General features: G+C 37.6%; 1 long non-coding RNA gene across 1 annotated transcript in view; it reads left to right on the forward strand.

Moving 5' to 3' along the window:
- Positions 1–20,194, forward strand: part of LOC110359545 (uncharacterized) — a 399,216-nt gene extending 379,022 nt beyond the window's left edge. Inside the window, exon 6 of the long non-coding RNA XR_010466010.1 lies at positions 20,017–20,194. This is a non-coding gene — a long non-coding RNA (uncharacterized LOC110359545). The remainder of the gene's footprint in view (positions 1–20,016) is intronic.
- Positions 20,195–23,847: the final 3,653 nt, after the last annotated feature.

The raw sequence follows: 23,847 nt of genomic DNA on the forward strand, positions 1-23,847 counted from the left end.
CAATAAAACTATTATCCAAAGTTTCATTATAACATTATTCTAATTCAAAAGATAAAGAAACCCTGGTTTCCCACATAAGGAAACAGATGTAGGGTGAGACTAAATTTTGGTTTTAAAATAGCTATCACTTTGACATAGCCCATATAAGGTGTTTTTAATATAACTTAAAAAATATTTAAAGCTTACTCATCCTACTAATTTGTGTTAGAAATGTACTCAGTCGTCAGCTCTGGGAATGATGCTTTCACTTGTCATCTCTCACAATCAAAACATGTTTTCGAATAAATGGTCTGAAATAGCATAACCCTTGTGAACAAAAACTGTTCCAGGTGTGCCAAGGTAAATGTCTTCTGATAGGTTTCATTTTCATTATGCACTTCTGGACAATTCCTGAAGAGAGGAATGCATCAGCATAATGCTGGGATTCTGCAGAAACTTGGAAAACCCACAGGATTCATGGATGGGGGAAATCTGTAGGGATAAGGTGATTAAATTTTGATTTCAAAGATGACCTTTACCACTTGGAAAGTTCTTGAGATAGGCAGTTGCGTGAGGTAGTCAGACTCTGCTTGACTTAATTATTTAAATAAATATGCATTTTTCTTTCCTAGTATCTTTTAGAAATGAGTTATTTATCTCACTATCATGATAAGCATCCTGCAGCATTACCAAACACCATTCAAAACCCATTTCCTGCCTTTGATAATAGCACTACCTCTTTTCAGGACAGCCTGAGGAGTTTCTTGCAGCCCGAAAGCTTTACTTTGGTCTGTGTTTGCTGTCCATGCTCAGTGCTTGGGCCGTCATAAAGAGATTTAAGGGCTTTTGGTTTAAAAATGGTTGTTATTTCATAGTCATGCTTATGAATAAAAATAGGAAATTTATTTTTGAACTTAAGCTTCTGCTTAGTTTTTCCTCTTAAATTACAGTAGCTTCTCTGTCAAGATTGGTTTATGGAGAGAAAACCAGAGTCAAACAATAGTGCAAAGCATTTTGATATGCAAAAAGGCTAAATTTTACAGTACCTTAAGTATAAACACAGATGATTTTTTTAGTATTTCCTTTACGACACCAAGGATATTTTGAATGTCTTAGTTAATTTGGTGTATAAATCTTGTTTACATTAATCACTCCTCTCTAACAGAAGGAGAGTCCTTCTTTTAGAAAGAAGTTGGCACTGATGGCTCTCTAGAGTCTGAGGACTGTGACATTCAGTCTGGAAAAACATTGAAGCCGACACACACTTGATAAATGTTGTCCAGGCTTTTCACAGTTAAGCACTGAAGAATCGCTGTCGTTTGTTGGAAGCCTGATTTAGGAAATGTCTGTTCCTGCGAAGCGGCAGGTGTGCCTGTTCTACTTTTCAGGACTCGTGAAAAGTAGAAATTATTTGGGAGGAGGGAATACTTTTCTGTTAAAGGAAGAGCTGATAAAATGAAAATTTACCTTTGAGATAACACAGTAAAGACTTAAGTAAGGAAAGTAATCAAGGACCAGACAAAAAGCTTCAAGATACTATAATGTTATTTAGTGGAATGTATGGCAGTGAAGAATTTTTAGTATGAGGGTGTTAAGAGTATTCCTCTCATAGTGGCATGTAGAAAGTGAGCAAATATATGGGAAACCATAAAGGAAAAGTAGTAGCCTGGGTTTATTCTAGGTGCTGATCTGTATAGTTGCTAGTGAAGGGTGCACAAGACCAGGAGTGGGGGGAGAGGAAGGAGGTGTTAAACCATGTAAGAGTAAAGTTTAGGTTGATCTAGACACAACATACTCAATACATGCATCCCTAAATAGGGTAGATACTTGGTATGTAACAGTGCGTAATTCCAAATTGTTACAATGCAGTGGAGAGGTTTGTATACTTCCAAAGAGAATACAGGAAAAAGCATCTGTTTAAAATGGTATCATTCTTTACAAATTGATTGGTAAACTGAGAAAAATCTGCATTACTTGTTAGGAGCATGCCTTGCTTTTCTATGTTCTTCTTTATTGTGGTCTGCCTACAATGGAGTTGCCCAAAAAGAAATCTTAAAGGAATGTAGCAGGGAAGAGAAAAAATACTTGTCCTGCTTTCTTAAGGCGTGTTCTCCATTTGGCTTCCCCCTGACTGGAGTGGATTATTCTGTCCAGGATTAAAGCACCAGAGAAGATCCCACGTCCATAGTAAAGGCAGAGGAACTGAGTGAACTGAGTCAATGACTGCCCAGGGGGTCGGTGAAAAGCCGACAGTTTGGCAAAGGCTTATACAGGGAGAAAGGCAGAAAACGAAGCAGAAGCCATCTGCTTTTCTTTGCCATGGATGAAACAAACTGGTAGAAGTGATAACCGTGTTTACTTGCTTTTGCCTGTTCATACTTCTTTTCTCCCTACTTTCTATTTTTGAGTAGTGAGTAAATATTGCTTTTCCCTGAAGATCCACATCACTGCAAACTTGTCACAGGCTCATGGGAGCAAATGCTCATGGTTGCCAAACCCCAACTGGAACCTGTTGTCACAGACACTATAGGGAAGTTCCTATAGATGCCAAAAACCCAATGGAGACACTGTCACTAAGGTGACTGGGAACTAGACAGGTATATTCTTGCACTGGAGGGTGCTTGGATTACACAGTCCTCCGCTGAGCGCAGTACATGGAGCCAAGTGTGAGTCTTACACTAAAATGGAACCAGAGAGAGAGATGCCATTTAGCAAGGAGCTGCTGATATGATATACAGCCAGTCTAAATTAGGAAAAAAGAGAGAAATATGAATTAGCAATCATTCATCATCCTTAGTAGAGAGTTCAATCATCTGCCTTCAAAAAAAAAGTGACACGTTTTTCTATTAACATCCGCCTCTATCACAAACATGCATAATGTTTGTAACAATATTTTAGGATGTAAACTATCTCCCTGTACTTTTTTATTTTTCCTCAGAAAACATTCTGTCATTCAGAAGAACAAAGTAAATGTTACTAAAGGGTTTTAGTGAGAGCAAAGTAAACGTACAGCAAATGCTTAGAGATGTTTCACACTTTTATTATAGGGACTGCTTTTTACCTCCGCATGCAACACAGAAAGCTGTAGTGCAACTACAGCTGAACCGCAAAGCAAGGTGAATTTTATTTGAATGAAGGCAACAATTTGAGCTTTCTAAACTACATGGTTAATATTGTAAAAAGTTTTTGAAAAATCCATCACTATAGTGTTTGGAGTCAGACCGCTGCTGCTGACCTTCCGCCCTCAGACTTTTGGAATGTATTATCAAGAATTTACAAATAATTAAGCCAAACCAATATATAGTCTTGCATCATCCACAACATAAGCCTTGTACTTGTATGGTCTTTATTTCTATAAAATAAGCTGTCCACATATAGTCCTCTACCCACCATTGATTACCTAATTACACAATCACTCCATCAGTAAATCAGCACAACATCTGTGACCCTACATGTCACTGCAGTAGCCCCCTCTGATTCCCCAGGAGCTTTGCTGAGGCGGTTCTGCTGACATAATATATTCATTATCCATTAGATCTGGCACACGCTCTGCAGTGCTCAATTACAATACAATCGAGCGGAGGGCCTGGTGTCAGCCGATGTAATGACTTTCTGATTATCTGTCTTTAAATGATGAATGAAATGAAAATGTACTATTCAAACCAAATGTAAGATTGCTAAAGATGCTAAATGAAAGTTTTGCATACACACTTTGTGGAAAGGAGGATGAAGTTAGAGGGTAAAGGTTTCACCTCACGTTCAAAAAATAAAAAAGGAGAAATCTGTTCTTAAATCACCGTAAAACCATCTGGTGGAACTATGCTGCCTTTAAAGTTATGGCCTTGTGCCAATGCATTTTCTGACCATCTCAGATGTTTTCAGTCTCCCACTAATTCATTGGAAGGATTTAAATTTCAATGATTTTCTTAAATAAATTTAGTATTTTCCTTTTTTGTTGGAGAGACTTAGTTGCCTGAGTTAACTTTGTATGTAATAACGTTTCTTTAGACTAAACCCGATTATAATAGCTGTAATAATGAGTCACTTCCAAATTCACTTATTTTTTAATTTGATGAAGTATGGGGAAAAAATGCTCTACCTGATTTCACTTCAAAATACATTTCTGTGTGGAACACTCTATTGTATAGCTTATTGTTAAAGAGGTGTTTGGGAGCACCTGGCCTCTATTATATCTTCAGATAAGAAGATAAAAGATGTTTCTGTTGTGCATTATCAATCTGTAAAACCTTAGATAATGAACAGTGTAGATCATTGCCCAATGTAGTTTCTTACATCAGTTCTTAAAATCACAACTTTAAACAGCTTGTAACCAATTCTCAAAGAGTAGGTGATTATATCACAGAGTAAAGACAACATATCAGTATGGGGAATAATATTTTAACTGAACAGTATCCATCTAAGCAGACTGAAACAAAATGAGAGATTTCAGTATATGCCAAGATTATAAATAGATGAGAGATTCATAAGCACTTTGCTGTTCAAATAATTATGAAGCAGATGTTTGATGGGACAGTCATTTCTGTCTTTGTTTACATCTTCAATTATTTTAGTTATAATTGAAAATCCCATAAAGCTGCATGTTTGAGCGCTATTTGAATCTTACTTAAATTATAGCTTCCCATTTTACACCCTTAAGTTGAATATTTCAAGATTTTGAGTGGTGTGCGGCTCTTCTGGGAAATGCAGCACTACATTTGTGAAGGCACTCTGACTAGTTGCAGGGCTCATTGTCTGCCAGAATACTATCACGGAACTTATTGAAGACTTTTGCAATGCATCCAGATAAGTTTATCAGCATCCTGGTATTTTCATTTTAGTACTACATTTATTACAAAATTATTTTGACCTCACACACACTGTGGACAAATTAACTTTGTTGTTTGTAAACCTTGCGTACATATTCTAAGTATACATTATGAAATGAATAAATACAGTCACAATATAGAAGTCTATACTGAATGAAAATTTAGAAAGGCAGTGGCAACCCTCTTGAATTTGTAAAGATGTCCAGTTCACTTATACAACTTGATGCTGCACAGCAGCTGAAATAAAGTTATCTTCACAAATATTGTTCTATTTGGGGAGTCTGAGGGAAGGAATCAAAAGAAGTGTAGGTACTCGTGCTTCGTGATTTATGACAAACTTATGATTAAACTTTAGACAGAAATGAATCTGAGATTTTGCTGCAGATGTGTATTTGGGGTTGTCAGCCCTTGCTTGAAGCAGGAGTGTTAAAAATATTTGTAGTCCCTTAAGAACTTTGGAAACTTGTATATTCATCAGGCCCCAGGATCTCATGTTGAGTAGATGCTTAATAGTAACATTTCTGATCAAAAAAGGAGAAATATGTTAACATAGCATGAGACACAGAGATGCTGTCAGCAGGAAGAGGGACATTCTGCCCTTACAAATACATTCGTTTAAACCAAGGGGCAAATTTGCTCTGGGCTTGTCTCTGGAATCCGGGTGGATCATACAACCTCATGAAAGGAAATTATTAAATCAGAGCAGACTTGCTGGTGAAATAATTTTAACAAATACATTACTGTTGTTCACAGTGTTCATATTATTTTAATCATCCTCATAGGACTATTCTATGCACCTTTTATTTTAGCTTTAAAAAAATCAAGGACTGATTTTCAGTAAATTCTTTCGCTTACATTCTTTTGTTACATAGCACAAGAAATGTCTGTGTGCAAACACTGCCTTTGAAAGATAAAGATGGTTTTGTCGAATTTGTAGTACAGTACTGTCCCCCACTTAAAAAAACACAAAACAAACCAGAACTATAATTTGATTTTCTTTTACTTAACTGTAGAATCCAAAACTTATGAAAAGTTGAAATGTCTTGTTTTCTTCATTTAATTTTCTCCACTCTTTCCTCACTGGATATAATCCTCAGAAGCTCTGAAGATGTGTAGTATCAGATAGCACAGCTGCGATAATGCAGCAGAGTGCAAACTCTAGTCTGTTCCTCACCTAGAGGAGAGAGATGACCTCTGGAAGAATAATGCAAGTTAGTGCTGCTCCACTGGATTTACTCCTGTTTGTGCTTGTTAGCGTTAGAAGGCAAAAAGCCAGACAGCAAGGAGGAAGAAAACAAGTGAGAAAAGTCAAATAAAAGTAAATGCTTGGAAAGATTGTAGTAATTTTATGACTCTCAGATTAGAAAATTCACAAGTTTACAAATTAATTGACATATACATACTAAAGTAATTATAAAATTATATTGAAGGTTAAATATAGTATGTTACTGTTTCTTCTGTAAATCAGGTACTGATCTGCTGCGGAATAACTCTATAGGATCTCACAAACAATATATAGTTAGTATTCTAGTATTTTAATGTTAGAGAATGAAAGAATACATGCGAGAATTTCATCATTCCAAGCAATTTCCTCTCTCTCTTTTCCTTTCTTTTTTCTTTGCCATTTCACACTGGAACTTTCCTCCCCGGGACAAGGTGCTCCTCCCTGCTGCACACCCTCTGTGCCAATGGACAGCCCGGGACACGCTTCAGAGATAAATTCCATGGAGAGAAATGATGAAATTTAGTGTATATGGTAATTTCCCTGAAAACCCGGAGGGATTTGGCAGCTGTGGGCAAATAAAAGCGTAGAGCCTGAAGGAGTAGATTTCTGCCCTCCAGGACCTGGCACCATAGCCGCAAAAGAGCTCGAGATGTCGCCTTTGTTTTAAAGGAAATGTCTAATGCCTGGTTGATCCCAGCTTGGGATGCGGCTCCCCTGGGGTATTGAATTACCTCAAGTGATTTACAGCTCCTGCTGAAAGGCTCCATTATATTCCCAGGCTTTGTTAGTATCGTAGGCTGAGTGATTTAAGGTGGTGGTTATCAGAGGTTATTGTGTTGTCTGGATAACACGAGGAGCTTCCTGCTTCTGTTTCCCACTCATGTAGTTTTCTCAACCTTTTATATGCAGAGCATATAGATATAGCTTTTTCTGGGAAGAAAAAAAAAAACGTTGTGGCAACCATGTAGAAACTACTAGGCTAATCTTTCAGTGGTCAGTTGTTATTTTCTTCCCTTTTGTTTAATCATACATATGTTGAAATGTACTGAACATATCAATCTATATATATATAGATATATTTAGCACCTCATGACCACCTTCTAAGATCTCTTGACATGTGATGCTGTGCAGGCAGTTAGGCTGAGAAGCATGATCTTCAAGGGCAGTCTGGAAAGCTTAAGACATCTGCCCTCCAGATCAGCTACAGCTGCTCAAAGATGCTGGGGCCTAAAAAGTGGTTTTAGTCTCCCACAAGTAGTTGGAACACATATTCATCCATTTGAGTGATATTAGACATTATCTGCTACCCCTGTTGTTCTGTTTTCTAGTGATACAAGAATATTTGTGCAAATAAAAGCTACAACTCTAAGGCCTTTCTGTGTTCTTTGGTAGAATAGTGCCGTGCACCTCAGTGCTCTACATGTGTGGGCATATTTTAGATAACCAGAAAAACACATAGGTGCTTATCAAAGGGATTGTAAGTTTCTGCTGAAATATAAACTGATAATGTTGTGAAACAAAGAGGCTTTTAATTAGAAAACTCACATTGCTACTAATTGGAAATACAATTTCAAATCTCTTAATAAAAATAACATTTTAATCTCAAACCTCTTACAAACTGATCAGTAGTTTAAACACTCAACAACCAGAAGGCCAACTTTTTGTAAGCTATGTGTGCTTTTTGGTTTTTTGGGTGCATTGTTAATAGCTTTTCTCGGCAATCAGCTCATCTCAAAGCCAGGTTTAAAGCACTGTGCTTGTAAATCTAACCTTTCCTCTCAGTTTCATGTTTCATCACTCGTTTGCCTCAGATAAATGACAAAGACAAGTGGGCCAAATGAATGCTTCTGGTTTCAGTTATAATCATTTAATAACAATGCCTTATAATTTGATAAATACAGAAAGCACAACATGCCTCGGTAGCTTACCAAATACAGTTGGCTCTCTGTTTTCTAAGTAGCAGATATTCCAGCTTCTCTCACTTGGTTGTCAGCTTTTGATTGACAATGATTTTCTTACAGTTTTCCTCTGCTTCAAAATATCACGGGGAGGATATTATGCATTCCCAACCTGTCAGCTTGGCTGCCTTACAGTGTTCAATTACGCTCTAATCGAATAGCTGCCCAATGTAGGCCACATAATGACTTCCTGATTATCTGACTTTAAATGATAAATGAAATGAATATGTAACATTCTTTTCAAATACAAGATAGTCACTGAGCCAAATGAAAACTGATTTTGTGCACTTTTGTCTGAAAAAAAAAAAATGGTATTCTAATTCTGTTCAACAGTTGTTCTGTTGCTTATTTTGCCTTCATTAAGATAAACATGGAGTGAGTTATCTGGTAAAACATTAGTCTTCATTTTTGTTTTCAAACAGATGCTGAAGGTGTTAGTGTTTAGATTGTTCTCCTTCCTCTCTTTACATTGACTTGTTATAAAAAGCAAGGTCAGATTCATATGATCAGTTCCTATTGGGAATATTTCAATACATACTGTCACTGCAACAGGTCTGGTTTGAGTAATGTTTTATACAGACAACATTAAGGTCTGAATAAATTATTTAGCTGTGATAGTGCTAGATGTTTTTCATTTCCAGGCTGTGGTATTAGTACTAAGCAACTGGTATGGCATTTGAAATCAAATAAACCTCTGCCACCTCACTGGGGTAGCATACATTTATTATGACAAAGTCAGAGCAGTGTCTGATAATGATCTTTCAAAGTCTTGTCACATTCTCTAACCTCTTTACCCAACAGCCTATGACTGGCATTTTTCTGAAGCGCTTCTGCTTAATTTTAGATATGATTGTTTGTGCCAAAGTGTTTGTGAATAATTGCCCTGCTCTAAAGGCTTAAAATAAAGCAGCTTCTAATTTTTTTTTACACATTAACCTGATATTTGTGGCTTCTAAACCACTAGGAATATCATGTGATGTAATAGATAAGAATACGTGTGGTGAAGTTCAGCTCATTTTGAACTTTGTTAATTGGCAGAAGCACTGGCAGTCCAGGACCAGCTCCTAGATGAAAGATGTACTGTGACCCCATTCTGAGCAATCCATTCCTGAACTCAGCTAACTCCTGAACTACATTCTTTCTGATTTTCAGCCTAACGTGAAGATACAACAGGCATGCAAAATTTTCCAGTTTGGCTGCAGCACAGCTGTCTTTCCAGGATATTTTTTTTGCCGCTAGTTTTTGTCTCCTTAGGTAGATCATGGCAGGGAGTAGGATCTCAAAGCCACTTAATTGTTTCTTGAAAGCGCTCTAGTGACTGGAATATTTGAAAGAAACACCCTCTCCTCCTAGGGCAGCATTTTGAGAATGAATCCCTCTCTTCAGGGCTAAATCTCTTTTGTGAAAAAAGTTGTTGAAAATCATGTAACGGGCGGATTGATGACGATCCGGGCATGAATGATGTGTGTTGAGACACATCATGTCCCTGTATGTCAGACCAGGTGACAGAGACAGTCTGCACACACACACACCCCACCCCGTTCCAATTCCAGGTGCCAAGCATGAGAAGTCATGTTGACCCAATCAGCAGATCGTTTGTGCAAACCAGCAGGTCTACATTTGAAATCTCTCCTATATGCTTGAGTTGCCACCTAAAGTTCGTATTTCAGCAGGTAATGGATGCATTTTGCATGCTTTAAAATACTATGAGGTAGTTTTTGCACTATTGCATCTTTATATTATGTGAGTAGCTCAGACTTGAGGAGGAGTGCATTTCGGAAGAGGAGAAGTTAGAGACTTTCTGTTGTACTTTGAGAGTAGGTAAGAGGGGGGTGAGCCAGAAGAATCTGGTCAGCAGACAAAATAGCACTAAGGAGGCACTTCAGAAAGCAGGCAGAGAGTCTAGTGATGTTGGTAACAACTTCATCAAGTCAACAACCTACCATTAAGAGATGATAGTCCAGCTCAGCTTAACCTGAAGTAGCAAAAGTGCCTTCCCGTGTTGTACTCCCTGCCAGAGCGTGCTTAAAGTTATTGCAGCTTTAGAGTCAGCTGTATTCCCATGATTTTCTGAGTTATCATCTCTATTCCACTTCTAGTGGCTCATAATGTTTTACCAAATTTGAGAACTGAATTATCTAAAGAAAACTATTTAAGGTTTGAAAACAAGATACTCTTCTGGTTTAGTACATTGTGATGCAAGAGATGAAAACTCTTGTAATTTTTTCTCTTGTGTCATAAATGGAGTGACTTGAACTGAAGTGTTGGGTCTTTTTTATTTGGTATTTTGAAAAGAAATAAAAAATTTCTGATTCTAGAAAGACATGGGGTTTCTAATTAAACTTCTTCGGGCTATATCATAACAGTCTAACTACTACCTCACAGTTGGAACATACAACAGAAGTAAAACTAAGGGTACCTGAGCTCTTATGCAGTTGAAGTACTTTCAGTTGCCTAAGTTCTCTTGATTTCATACTGCTGTGCTTGTGATTCTTCAAATTAGCTACAGCTGAGCTGGCTGCAGCTAATGGGTAGTTGCTGGGAGCGTGGTTATTTCCTTAGTAGATCTGAAGCGAGATGAAGCATATTTCTGTTTTCTGATTAGGTAAGGTAGTATTTATACATAGAACAAACAAATTTTATTAATTAATAGTGTCTTCTTTCTTATTTTCTTTTTTCACTTTATTCTTTTTTTTGTTGGTTTTTTTTTTTTTTTTTTGCAAGGATTGTTATTATGCGAAACTGAGGTAATTATAGTGTATGTCTATACTGCTGCAAGGATAATTCTTACAGTTATTACACGGGCTGGCTAGATCACTGTCTCTAACCCTCTGCACTTCAGTGCACTCAACTACCTGACTATTTGCCCTGGGTTTTTTGTGTAGGTGTGTGATTTTGTGTTGTTTCGTGGTTTGTTTGTTGGCTTGTTATTGTTGTTTAAACCAGGTAAAGTAGATTTCTGCATAGCTGTGTGAATTTGAGCAGTGTTTGGGCTACCTGCTTAGAATTGATGTCTGTGTGTCCCATTAATGCAAACATACTTTCTCCTACTCTCTGGAATTTGGTAAGGAAAAAAGAAATATTTTCTTTGTGATTTAAAAGGTATTCTGGAAAACCTAAATAATGCAAAATTAGGAAGAAAAAAGCTATTTCAGTTGGTTCTCAGTTCATCTCTTGTAGACACTTCTTAACTGAGAGCATTCTCAAAGCAAGAAAGACTATAAATATGATTTGGACAAATATGTTTATTAAGCAGATGACAGGAAGAGGAAATAAATCAAAAATGCATTTTGTCTTATTTCAAATGTTGTTGTGGAAAAAATGTGCCAATAGATTTATGATGCATACCTTAACCTCTCACTTTCTTTCATCCTTATTTCTCTATGTTGTCCATAAAGAGAAAAAATAATGGACTGAGAGGCACTCTTAGATGGTCTGAGCACTGAGTGAGGGCTTCCTAGTAGAGACTGGTCACTGCATGTTGATGGTCAACTCTATAGACAAACAATGGCAGGACTGTGAAAGGGTGCAGACTCTTCCTTGGGTTCTGGAAGAAAAACAGGTATTTTGCCGCTTTTTTTCCAGATAACAGCTTTGCTAAGAGCAGTCAGGTAATCTAGTCATTGGACTTTGCTATTTCTCTAATCTAGATGACAAAATATAAATCTGATTTAGGAGAACCACAGTGTGTACCTGGGTAGCCGTTTACACTTGTGTTGCTGGATATCTCTGAAAGACTCAAATCCAGCTAAATTAAATCTTTCTGATCTGAACACAGGCACTGTGCTACAAGTTATGTTATAAAATGTTCAGTTTTGAAGCTGAAGAAGATAAAGGAGAATAGTACTAAAACCTGAACTTTAAACAGGAAAGATGGGAACAGGTGGTAGCAGAAACCTTTTGATACACTTCTGCAGTTTGAAAACCTGTAGATGGTCCAGGGGGTATTACTTTGATTAATTATGTAACATTTATTGGGCCTTAGGAAGGCGAAATGAGGATGGCTTATTTGTTCATCAAGTCTGGTATGAACACAGAAATACAGGGAAATTTTTCTGAGCCTGTATTGTGAATGGTATGTGCAATTGGTATGTGCTCTAATGATTTTAATCACTTAGGTAATTTTAGACATATTTTTCATTTTAGAAATTTGATTGTGCAATAAGCATAGTTAGTACAGACAGAACAGAATAGAAACATCTGTAGAGGGAAAGAGGACCTGTTGCTAATTTCCTGGAATGAGTGTATGTTGCTCCTTAATCATCAAGAATAAGAGATCAGAGAGGATGATTATTTTAAGAAGTATGTTTGCCCTTTTATTGACATTTTCTGAATTCAGATGAGTTAGATGAATTATATAACTTACCATCATGTCTACATGTAGGATTAATGAATGTTGCTAGAGGGTATGTAGTGTGATGACTGATAGAGCTGTGTTGGCAAGTTGTGCTTTTCTCATTCTATCAAGATTGTTTCCTCTCAGAGTCAATTGCTCCATGGAAAATGCAGGTAGGAGTGGGAGCTCTGCAAGCACACACCAGTGCTGGGAATTAGCCTGCAGCACTTCTTCCAGCAGTCAGCAATTGTTTAATTCTTCTTTTTTTTTCTAGTGTTGGTTAGTATGTAGCAACATTACATGAATGATTAGTGTTTGTGTGCTGGGTACATTTTAGAGGGATGTAAATAGTCTTGGCAGGTTTTGGATACTCAGCAGGGATCACGCATTTGAAAGTGGGAGGCAATGCAGCATGAGAAGTAATGGTCTCAGATCTTCTCTGAGAATTTTAAGGATATTTCCTTTTACGAATGGGAAAAAAAAATCATGGGTGTCAGTGTGTCTTAATGCATGTGGTAGTTCTAGGTTGTTTGGTTATTTTTCAAAACAAACCTTAATAAATAATAACAAAGGCATTTCTAACTTTGCAATTGAATGCTTTTTTATTTTAGGGGACAATACTGTTGGTGTTACTACTGTAAATAATACTGGCATTAAGTAAAGTATTTATGCCTGCATACATAGGAGTGTATGTGAAATTGTGAAGCTGAACTTGACTGTAAAGATCTCGGGGTTTAAAATAAATTTGTTTTTATATATTAAACAACTACCTGAACACTGCATGTGTAGCATGAAAAACAAAAGGCACAATCCACTGGGAAATGGTCTGGTGCTAACCGAACGCAGACTCAGTTTACGTGCCCCAGCCTGGGTCCTCTGCAGAGAAATAGCCACTCTGGCAGCATCTCTGCTGCGGTGCCTCCTGCCCTCCTCCTCTGCCCTTGGCCGTGCAGGGCTGTTTCTCAGATGCTTTTCCTTGCTGCCAGGTAACGATTTGCCCTTTCTTGAACATGTTTTAACAGAGGCTGCATCGGCCTGGTTGGTTCCAGCTGGTTCCCTGGGCATGGCCACCACATACAGGTGTGAGGTGCACAGTGGAATGAGGCTGGGCAGGCAAAATCTTGAGATGAAGTGTAAACTGAGGTAGTAATTGTCTAGAGGACAGAAAAACGATACTGGAAGCAGTAGGATCAAGTTGTTTAAGAACGTGTTTTTGCTCTAATACTTTTGCAAGTGGTGCAGAACATGCCAGTGTGGCTGACACTTGCTAGTAAAAAACAAGCAGCATTGTCACTCCAGCCTACAGGAGAGCTGGGTGACTTTGAGGGCAGCAGTAACAGACGCAGAATTTAAATCTGGTAGTATGAAATATGAGGTATGTAATCAAGGAATAGGAAGACTTCTGCTGTGAGTTTGAAGCTCATCAGCTGGCCAGACAAAATGAGACCTGGGCATATGGGCTGGTCCATGAGGACTGGTAGCCATGAGTTCCACTTGCCCATAGAAGTGCAATTGGTGAAGTATTTGCTATAGACAGGGAAGCATTAAAGTGACCTTGCATTGGAGTACAGTGTTTAAAAATGTGGTTCTCCTGTTAAATAAATGAGGGGAGAAAAAGGATAGGTCAGATACTGTACAATGACAATTAGGATAATGGGTAACCTGTCACGCAAATGAGTCTAAAAGGCCTTTAATCATTGGGCCTGCATGAGAAAGGATCTGAATTTATAACTACTTGTTATATATGCATTAAGAATAAATATTGGGAAAGGGAAAAGAGCTATTTAACATGAAGGAAAATGTTGGTAAAAGAACCTAAAGGTGCCATCTGGCCATGATTAAACTGAGTTCTGTCCTACCCACTGGAAGATCTAGAGTTGCCTTTGAATAGTTTAATGGGGTCAGCAGAAATGAATAATATTAAGTTGGAGTGATGTCAGTTTATAAAGAATATAACTATTGGGACAATTGCAGTACCAAAGGATATCCTCAGTTATCCAGAATTTCTTTTCCAGATGTGTAACTCTTCGAATACCGAGGTGTCTTTCCCTCTGTAAAAGGATACATCTAAGTCAAGACATTTCACCTCCTTTTACAAAAGAGAAGTGTAGCCTTGCAGGGTTAAATGTGTGGGAGATTAGTGGGTAACATCTTAGGAAGCAGAGAGGGGCTGTAAATAATCATTACTGCCATGTGAAGCACAAAGGACTTACGAAGGAAGAGCAAGATGAAATGCTTGCTTTTTTTTCTTTCACCTCCATCAATGTCAACATTTGACATAAGATCGGAGAAGGGTTGTGGGCAAAATGTATAAGTAACAGCAAAATATATTTCATTGCAGAATATTGTTGATTGTGGATTGTTTGATAATTTGTTAATGGTGCTTGTAACTACTAGTAACCACTAAGATTGCCACTAGACATTATCTTAAAAACTTCGTTAAACCAGACTTTCTTCTTTAAAATTTGATTGTTGCAGAAATCATATGTAATCTTTTCTGACATTAGCTAGTGTGCAGAGACACACATCTCACTACCTTTGCACTCTGCTAGATAAGTTATCTGTACTGAAATCATGTTGTGTTCTATGTAGAAAACCTCAAAACCTCTTTCAGAAGAAGTATTTTTTTCTTTTTTTTTTAAAATTTCTTCTGGTGGTCAATTTAAAACTGCGTAACCAGAAATATGTTGTTAATGAAAATGTTGTACGTAATTATGATACTTCGAAGCAATTTGTACTGAAAAACACACAAGCAATGGAACAGTTGCATATATACCGGCTGACATTCTTTTAATGTTCTGTGCTTCAAACCATTCGTGAAAACCACTTAAAATTGAAAGAGAACATATGGCTGTTCTTATCCAGTATTTGAAAATATCTGAGTAAGGTAGAGTTTATACAGACATATTTTTTTCTGAAATTTCAGAAAATTTTCAACCATTTATGCTGCTTTGTCCTGGCTAACTTAGCAAAGCTTAAGAGGAGTCTGACTATTTAATGAAAAACTTCTATTTTGATTATTTAAAATGAAAATTAATTGAGGAAATGCAGCTGGATGTGCCTGTTGAAGACATTCTAGGAAACTGAAAGTAAATCTGCTAAAGCTAAATGCACGTAATCTGCCTTTAGGACATTTTTTCAGAGAATGGCATGTCCTTTGTAATATATATACTGAGAAAAAGACAGAGTACTCAGATACATATAAAAGAAGCCTGAAAATCACTGTGATTTCAGAATTTCTGATTAGGAAGAAAGGAAGATTTCAGTCACCAAAGCCATTTGGGGTTTGCTCCCTGAAGAAAGTGGCAGCAATGCAGAGGTAGTTTGTCCCAAGGAAGTTGGAGTGTTGTGCCCTTCCAGCCCTGGCTGTGCCCTGGGCTCTGCCTGCCCTCCACTTTCAGTGTATGCCATTGAGTTTCCCCTGGATAAAGTCAAACCAGCATACCCGATGTGGTTATGAGGGCTCAGAAAGGATTTCTTAAAACATCTTTACAGCTTTTAAAACAGGTTACGTGATTTAGCACTGAAACGTTTTCATACCGGCTCCTTTTTTTCCTCTCCCTCCCCCCTCCTTTTCTGGATGTACGTGATAAATGACAGATTCTCTCAGATAATATTCATGTGGTACTCCAAAATAATTCTGCAGACATGGTAAAAGCTTTTAGAGACTATAAAACTGATTATGTCTTCTGTAGCTCTTTTCATCTTCAAAGCACTTAGCAACATTAACTAATTAATCCTCACAGCATCCCTCTGAGTTAGATATCGTTGCCATTATACAGATGAAGGAATCGAAGCAAACACTTTGTGACTCGCTCATGATCACCAAGACGGTTGGTGACAGAGGTAGAATTAGAATGCACAGGCCTGTACTTTCAGGTTCTCTGCTCAAAATGCCATGCTGTTCCTCTCTTGATGGATGTACATGTAGGTACTAGTACCCTCACCATGGCCAAAGGCTGAGCTTCCGTTAAAGAAATCCTGTTAGGAATTGCTCTGATGGGGAGTTTGTTTGTAGTCAGACTACTCTCTTTTAAACACATCTAAGGTTTCTTCAGAAAATACTACTTCCATTTCTTTGTGGTGCACTGAAAAATTTAAGTCAGAAATAACACTGATGATCTGTATCCATGCTACTCTCTATGGGATAAAGTCTTTTGTGGGCTGACATGTCAGGCATCCCAGGTGTGTTCTTTGCTGACTTTGGATGCATTAGATGCGCTCCTGGCTGCACTCCGTTACAGGGAAGCCTGATGAGGACATGAGGAAAGATGAGAACAGGGGCACCCAAACTGTAGCTAAGTGCTATGACAATGTTTTCAAATCAGATGATGTAAGTTTCTTTGCAGATCCTCATGTGTTGTGAGCATATTTTTTTTACCAGTAAAATAGATACTTCCATTAAAAAAAATTGGTTCACTGACTGCAAACCTCCTAATTAAAGAGCAAGCAGTCATGATGTTTAGGCAAGAAGTAGAAACACTCTGAATGTAGTGGCCATTTTATCAAAATAATTGGTATCATGCAATTGAACTTAAACATGAATTCACCCTGTTGCTGTAATGAAACAAACTACATACTAGGAGGCTTACGTTTTACAAGTGTAGAGGACAGAAGCTTCAGGTGTGGTTGAGACTCTCCCATCTTCTTTAGGGAGTTGTTTTTCAGTCATCTTGAAGGCTAATGAGCACTTGGCTTGCATTTTTTTTAATATCTGTGGGAGTGTTTGCCATTTGAGAACAGCTATTTGGCTGTCTGTGAGGAGTAAGCACAGGGATTGGCGAGCAGATGTTGGAATTGTTGGTGCCATCACTGGAGCCCTTGCTGGTCACCAGCTGTGCCGCGCGCTGGCTGCAGGTGCTGCCCCAGCCGGAACGGGCTCACTTGGCTCTTCTGGGTACTGGAAGCTGCTCGGAGAAGAAGAGCAGGGTGTGGGCTCTGATGCTGTCAATAAATAGTGCTCCAAGTCCAGCAGACATGCTCTTAAAAAAATTAGGAAGTATAAAATTAATATTTAACCAGATTACTACATTTTGTCTGCTTCATTTATTTTTTATCAATTTATGAAAATGCTGTTGATGGAAATAATACATTGACAGAGTATGTTGTTCTGGTTTGGTTGGGGTTTCGTTATCTTCTGGTAAATGGAAGCTTATCTTCCTTATGAATACAAACCATCTAACAAGTCATATTGGTCAAATGCTCTAAGAAAATAAAAATTATTAGGTCATGATGCATTAATATTTATGTTGTTCATAACTCAGCTTTAAGAGATTAATAATGGAGATGTGAGGGGAATGCTGTCTTAAGGGTTTATGATTATGTTAATTTTAAGACTTACTGTAGGAAAGGAAATTACTTTCAGGTAGTTACCCTTTTTGTTTACAGAGAGATTATTATGAAGGAAATGTTCTTTCCATTTTCTTCCAATAATTCTTAAGCATTTCCGCTGAAATGAAGTGTTAGGAGCAACTCTCCATGACTACAAATCTATGAGAAACTATTATCACTGTTCTTAAAAAACTAGAATTCCAGAGTTGCTTGAGCTGCAACTCTTTGGTCCCAATTTATTAGGGAGCAAGAATTCCAGAACCTTAATTCATTTTGGAAATTCCACAGTTGTTCCTTCTGCATCTGAAGCAAGTCCTAATGCCTCAGAACTCTGATATGATTTGACCCGTGCATTCAGATTGGCAAAGCCACTTCTAAATAATAAGTTGTCCTTTCAAAAGTTGGAGAAGAATGCTTGGAAAATTTGGAGGTAGTACGTAATCACAATGAGAGACTGAACAAATATACGGAGAAAGAAAAGCAGTAATTTGTTGTGGAAATGGGTGGAGCATGCAACGTGGTGGAGTTTCGTAAACCACTCTAACTACTTGTGGGTGTAGCAAAACCATTCTGATTGCAGGTCTTTTTTCGTATCTCTTTATTCAGTCTTAAGCAATTGCTGAGTATCCTTCTTTCTTCAAGAAGTCACTGAAACAAAAGTGCCTTTTGTAGGAGACGAGTTTTTTGCTGTGTATTACAAACCAAAACGTCTCTTCAAAGTGGTGGTGTGTCATTTTGATGCTGTAGGTAGAAGGAAAATGTGGTATTCGTATTTTTACAGAGAATTTCTCTCTGGCCCTCTTTTGTCACAGAGTATATGTATCTATACAGTCTTCACTTGACTCCATTCCTCTGTGTTGAAATTTTGCTCTCTGCCCCTTTTCTTCATATCTTTATCACACCTTAAAATCAGAACCTGAACCCAGTAACAGTTGAGTTAAGCTTATAAGCTCAAGAAATGAGCAGTTAAGCAATGTAAGTTCACCTATGCTGTATTGCTCCTACTACCAGCATACTGCGAGCTTGATCAAACTTGCAAACTTATTTGTGTTTTCCTCCTGCTTTTAAGTGTCTGCACGCATACTGTTAATACTCATACCTAATGTGTGAAACACATAACTGTTTATCACAGCCCAGCAGGCAGGATACAGATATTTTCAAACAGCACTACTGTATCCTTATCTCAACAGTGCTAATATTATCCTCTGCCAAAACAGACATGATACATTGAAGTATCTGTAACTGCTACAGGATCTCTGCATATTCCTTGAATTTAGCCTGCAGCAAGTCTGCCATCCATAATGATCCTGATGTTGCAGCTGATGTTGCAAGTAGCATCTTAAAAATACTGTCAGAGCATTGGTGCTGACTTGAAAGCAGTATATAGCCTCTACTGACCTGTGGAGACATGGCCATTAAGACGGACTGCCTGTGTTCCCATCTTCCCTACCACATCTTTATATCCCCTTTCATGTTAGTAACCCTCTGTCAGATAGAGATGGGGTTCAGATCATGCCTGCAAGCTGCCTGCAATCATAGTTAGGGGCCAAACTTATTTAATTTCAAAGCTTAACAGTAGTTGATGAAATAGGTTCCAATCCACCCAAGTCTGAGCTGTGGGAATACATTCTTTCCTTCTTTTTGCTGACTGGATTAAACCTGACACCATAGCGGAGGAAAAGGACAAGTCCAATACTGCAAGCCATTTTCTGTTTTATTATGTTATCTACAATATTTGCATGCTGCAATGCTCAGTTACACCACAATTGTGCAAAGATCCAGTCTTAGCAATGTAATGACTTCCTGATGATATGTCTTTAAATGATAAATGAAAAGAATATGCTACCTTCCAGCTGCAAATATGACAATATTTGTTGCCACCTGAACCTTTTTTTTTATTTATTCCTTGGGTGGGTGGGGAGGTGTAGAAGGAAGGTTAAAAATGTCCATGTTACACTCTTTCCTAATCTGTCCTCATAAAGTTATACTATTTGGATATTTTTCCTATGTTGTTCAACCTCCCTGAAAGAAATCTTCCTGAAATTCAAAGGGGAAAAGTGGATGCATGGAGTTAATCTCAGGATTTTACAACGGAGTTTAGATCAAATCAAAACCCTTGGCTATTGGTGAGCCACAGGTTCTTCTTGATCATGTAAGTCCTTCCATCACCCACTCCAGCATGGCACTTTTGAAATGCAGAAATCTGTCACTTCTGAGATAAACCCACTAATCCACCTCTCTCCTTGGCACATTCTCTGTTCAGTGGGCAGATTTCTTATATGGATATTTTCTATCACTTTTGCCAGTGATTCTTCTGTGTCATAAGCTGATGGCTTTAACTAGCGATTTTCTGTTTTTCAGATTCAACAGAGAAATCCAAACACCTCTCTGTGAAGTGTTTTCAGAGTTTATCCCCTGCTGAAAGTCTCCTCTAAGGTAATGGTTACAAATGACAGCAGGTGTATTGTAAACAAAATTTCTGAAAAATGGTTCTTGTTCATCCAAAGAGCTTGTGAATTCTATAGCCTGCATTATTGCTCTCAGCACCAGCCGCAGCCTCTGTCATTCTTGCTGGTTAAATATCCGTACAAGTCTTTGGAGCTTTGGCTCCTTGTTGAAAATTAAAGATGTAAGACATAATCATGAGTTCTTTCAAGTACTTGTATTGATTACTATTACTGTATTTTTTTTAGATTAGGATGCAGCAAGATGGTAAATTGCTAACCATGTGTCGCTGTTTTGTAGTTCACTGTTATAAGGAAATACTTAGGAGGGTTTTTCTCTGTTCCTGCGTGCTACCCTAGCACTTTTTTTTTTTAGTTTATTCCTCTAGGTGTTTAGTGATGTGTTTCACAATACAGTTCTTTTTCACAGCAAAAAAAATAGTCTTGTCAGCAGAAGATTATGGCACGTATAAGTTGGTAACATGAGAGGTTGTGTCTGTCTTTAGTTTCCCTTTCCACTTTCAAGTCAGACATGTACTGAAAGACGTATCTCTGAGTTTCAAGATTCAAGATAGTAACACCCGAGAAAGGTACTTCCATGTTTTCACTCTTTGGGGTTTGGGAGACGAGTTTGATAGTTACAATTGATCAGAGGATTGCTCATACTTGCAGGTTATGTAGAAATGCCAGATGAAAAAACTGCATCCAATATATGGTACAGCCAGGCATAATGTTGTGTTAAAGGACTGAAAAATGTGAACAGTGGTTATTCTGGAAGATGTAGTAGTACTGAATTTAGAGGAAATTAACCCAGTTGTCAGGGTGAGGATATGGTCGGAAACCTAGAGCAACTTAGACTTACAGTAATCGAGAATGGAAAATCATGATCCTCCTCTGTCACCTGACTTTTGTTTTGTCATTTTATGTCACCTCCATCACATTGCTCCAGTGACTGCCAGCCTCTGAGGTCACAAAGACTCTGGAATCTGCTATGCTAACACACCAGAACCCAGGAGCGAGTTGTTGGATCTGGTCTCTCGCCTTCTTAGCAGCAAGTCTTGAAAGGTCATCGATCCCTCAGCAGGTTTCAGATATTCGAGTGCACTTTTCAGCTATGAACTCAGGTTTTGTGTACACGTTAATTATTCATCACTGATAACTAGGAGACAAAAACAATTTGAAATCTGGCTTTTTGTATCATAGGTCACCCCTTAAATTGTGTTAGTTATTATATATTAATTCCTTCAAATCCTTAAATGAATTGGTCAGATTGCTCAAGCGGACAACAATTTGGAATGGATAGTTTTACTAATAGTTTTTAAATAATAAATGTGTTAAAAGGAAGTGAGTGCAATCCAGAGGGTTGCCCTCAACCAACTGGATTGGAATATGTAGTAGCAATGCACAGGGGCTTTTTTTGCATACTGCATATTGACTAGGTGTGTTCAGTTTCTCGTGAGACGGTAATTACACTTAAGGAAAATGAAAGGTAAATTTCAGCAATTCACAGCCACCTTCTCTGTGTTTCTTCCTTGAGATTCAGGTAATTGAAGAGCTCATGGTTTATGTTTCTTTCTTGAGAGTCAGGTAATTGAAGAGCTTATGGTTTATGCAAAATTATAACAATTTCATACCTCTCTTCTGCATGGGAATTCTTAGTTTGCATCTTTAATATCTCTAAATGTAATTGACTCAGTTTGGAACAGATGTCTTGGTTTTAATCCCAGAGTTCTTTAGGTTGTTTATGTCCACAAGCAACCTTGGAGGAAGGGAACCCTTGAGGAAGGGATTGGGTAGACAGTTCATTTTGTCTCTAAAAGTTTCCACTGCGTCTGTCTCACTTTGCTGCCTTGTATAATGCACAAAAGAACACTTCAAAAAGTTGCATGTTTATGGAATTGCTTCAAAAACTTTATATTGTTTTGGAAACTATTGTACAATAGAAGAAAATAATTTAAATAAGGATGCAAATATTGCAGTCGGTACCTGGAGGGATGATAAACCAGGATTTTACCAGTCATTAAGAAAAAGCAAAGGTGCTGTAATGGCTGGTGTCCTGTGAAAACACTGGATGGGAAGAATTAAGAATTACTGAAGTAATTCTGACTTCTCAATGGCAATCTGTTTACTCATTAGTGGTGCTGGGGTTCTTTTTTTAGTTTTGTGGGTTTTTTCCCAGTCAAATAAACCATTTATAATAATCTTCAGCTAGCAGCACTTAGATTCTGTGATAAAGTATTTAGGTTCTTCCCCACCTTCAAAGTGCGCCTTTTTTTATTCTTCTTCCCCCTGCATATAAGTCTTTGAGAAAATATCTTCTTTCTGTTTGGCTCGTGCGAGTGTGCGACCGCTGGAGCCCCGCATCCACTTTCCAGAAATTTTGACAAGAACACTTCACAGCTAGCTACAAATATTTATAACCTTGAGCTTGTCTTTGATCCTGAATCAGCTTTCAATTATCATTTTAGTTACACTGGGAAAAAAATGTATTTGATCATTTCCAAAATAGAACAAACTCCGGAGGATGCAGTTATTTTAAGGCTTCTATTACTAATTATAGCTAACTTATTACCATACATTGTGGCTGGCCTTCCAAGATACTTGTTTGTGTAGAATTCATCAGCTAGGGGATTAATTTCCTAAAGTTTTACATGGACCATTGCACAAGTGTTGAGATAGTAACAGTATTATCTATGGGAAAATTTTGGATTACTTTGTAATTTCTGTTCCTTTCTTAGACAAGAGGACAAACAAAACACCATGAATCCTGAGCTATTTGTTTAATATTATAATGAATGTTAGATCAGATTTAGGATTTCTTCTTTGTCTTCAAGGATTGTGATATGGCTTGAAATTCTCAAACGTGCCAGATGTGATTTTTAGCAGGAATGTTTGGAATATGTAGTCAGTGTCATATTTTATGACCTCTGTAACCTCACTTGTACCATGATGTTAAATACGTCAAACAACTCTGGTTGAATTAGCCAGGAAAGTTATGAAAGGGTATCAGTGTGTAACTGTCATATAAAAGACCTCCTTCTAGCTTACTTTCTATAATCTTTTTATAATCTTCAAGTAAATCTTTGATGCATTGAAAATACTGTATATATTTGATTTGACACAAATTTTTACATGTCAGTATGATTCAGTCTATATCAAAATGTGCACGTTAAAGCCTTAAGAAATATAAATTAAAATTGAGGAAGCCAGTGATCAGCACCATCTGTTATATATTTATTTGCTTCCTATTTTATTTTTCTTATTTCATATTTTTTCTTTCTTTTTTTCTTCCCCCAAGTGTCTTCTTTGTGCTCATTTAACAATATGTCTGAATGAACATTTGAGATCAGGTGGAATTCAAATGCAATTGATCCTTGGGCTTCTCTTATTTACATTCCTGGGTTTAAAAAAAAGAAGCCAAACTAAGAGCACAAACCTACACCAAAAAACTCGAGAAATCTCTTTCATCTCTGTGAATTTTTTGCCTAGGACTGCAATGTTAAAAATAGACAAGAAAGTTGCTATTATGCACACACTTGTAATTTAATAGTGTGTTTATCATTGAGGATAGAAAGGCATAGAAGATTGATGTGTAGCATGGTGGGCAAGAGACCTGAAGCAAGTCTAAAACTCTACTGACTAAGTTATTTGGTTGCTACTCACTGGAAGGAACCAAACTGTCTATGCCATAGCAGCCTGCAGCCAGAAGACAATGTTCTCATTCTGGAGAAGTCTATCGATCATTTCT

This window comes from Columba livia, chromosome 14 (assembly GCF_036013475.1).
Source record: "Columba livia isolate bColLiv1 breed racing homer chromosome 14, bColLiv1.pat.W.v2, whole genome shotgun sequence".
Classification (NCBI taxonomy): Eukaryota; Metazoa; Chordata; class Aves; order Columbiformes; family Columbidae; genus Columba; species Columba livia.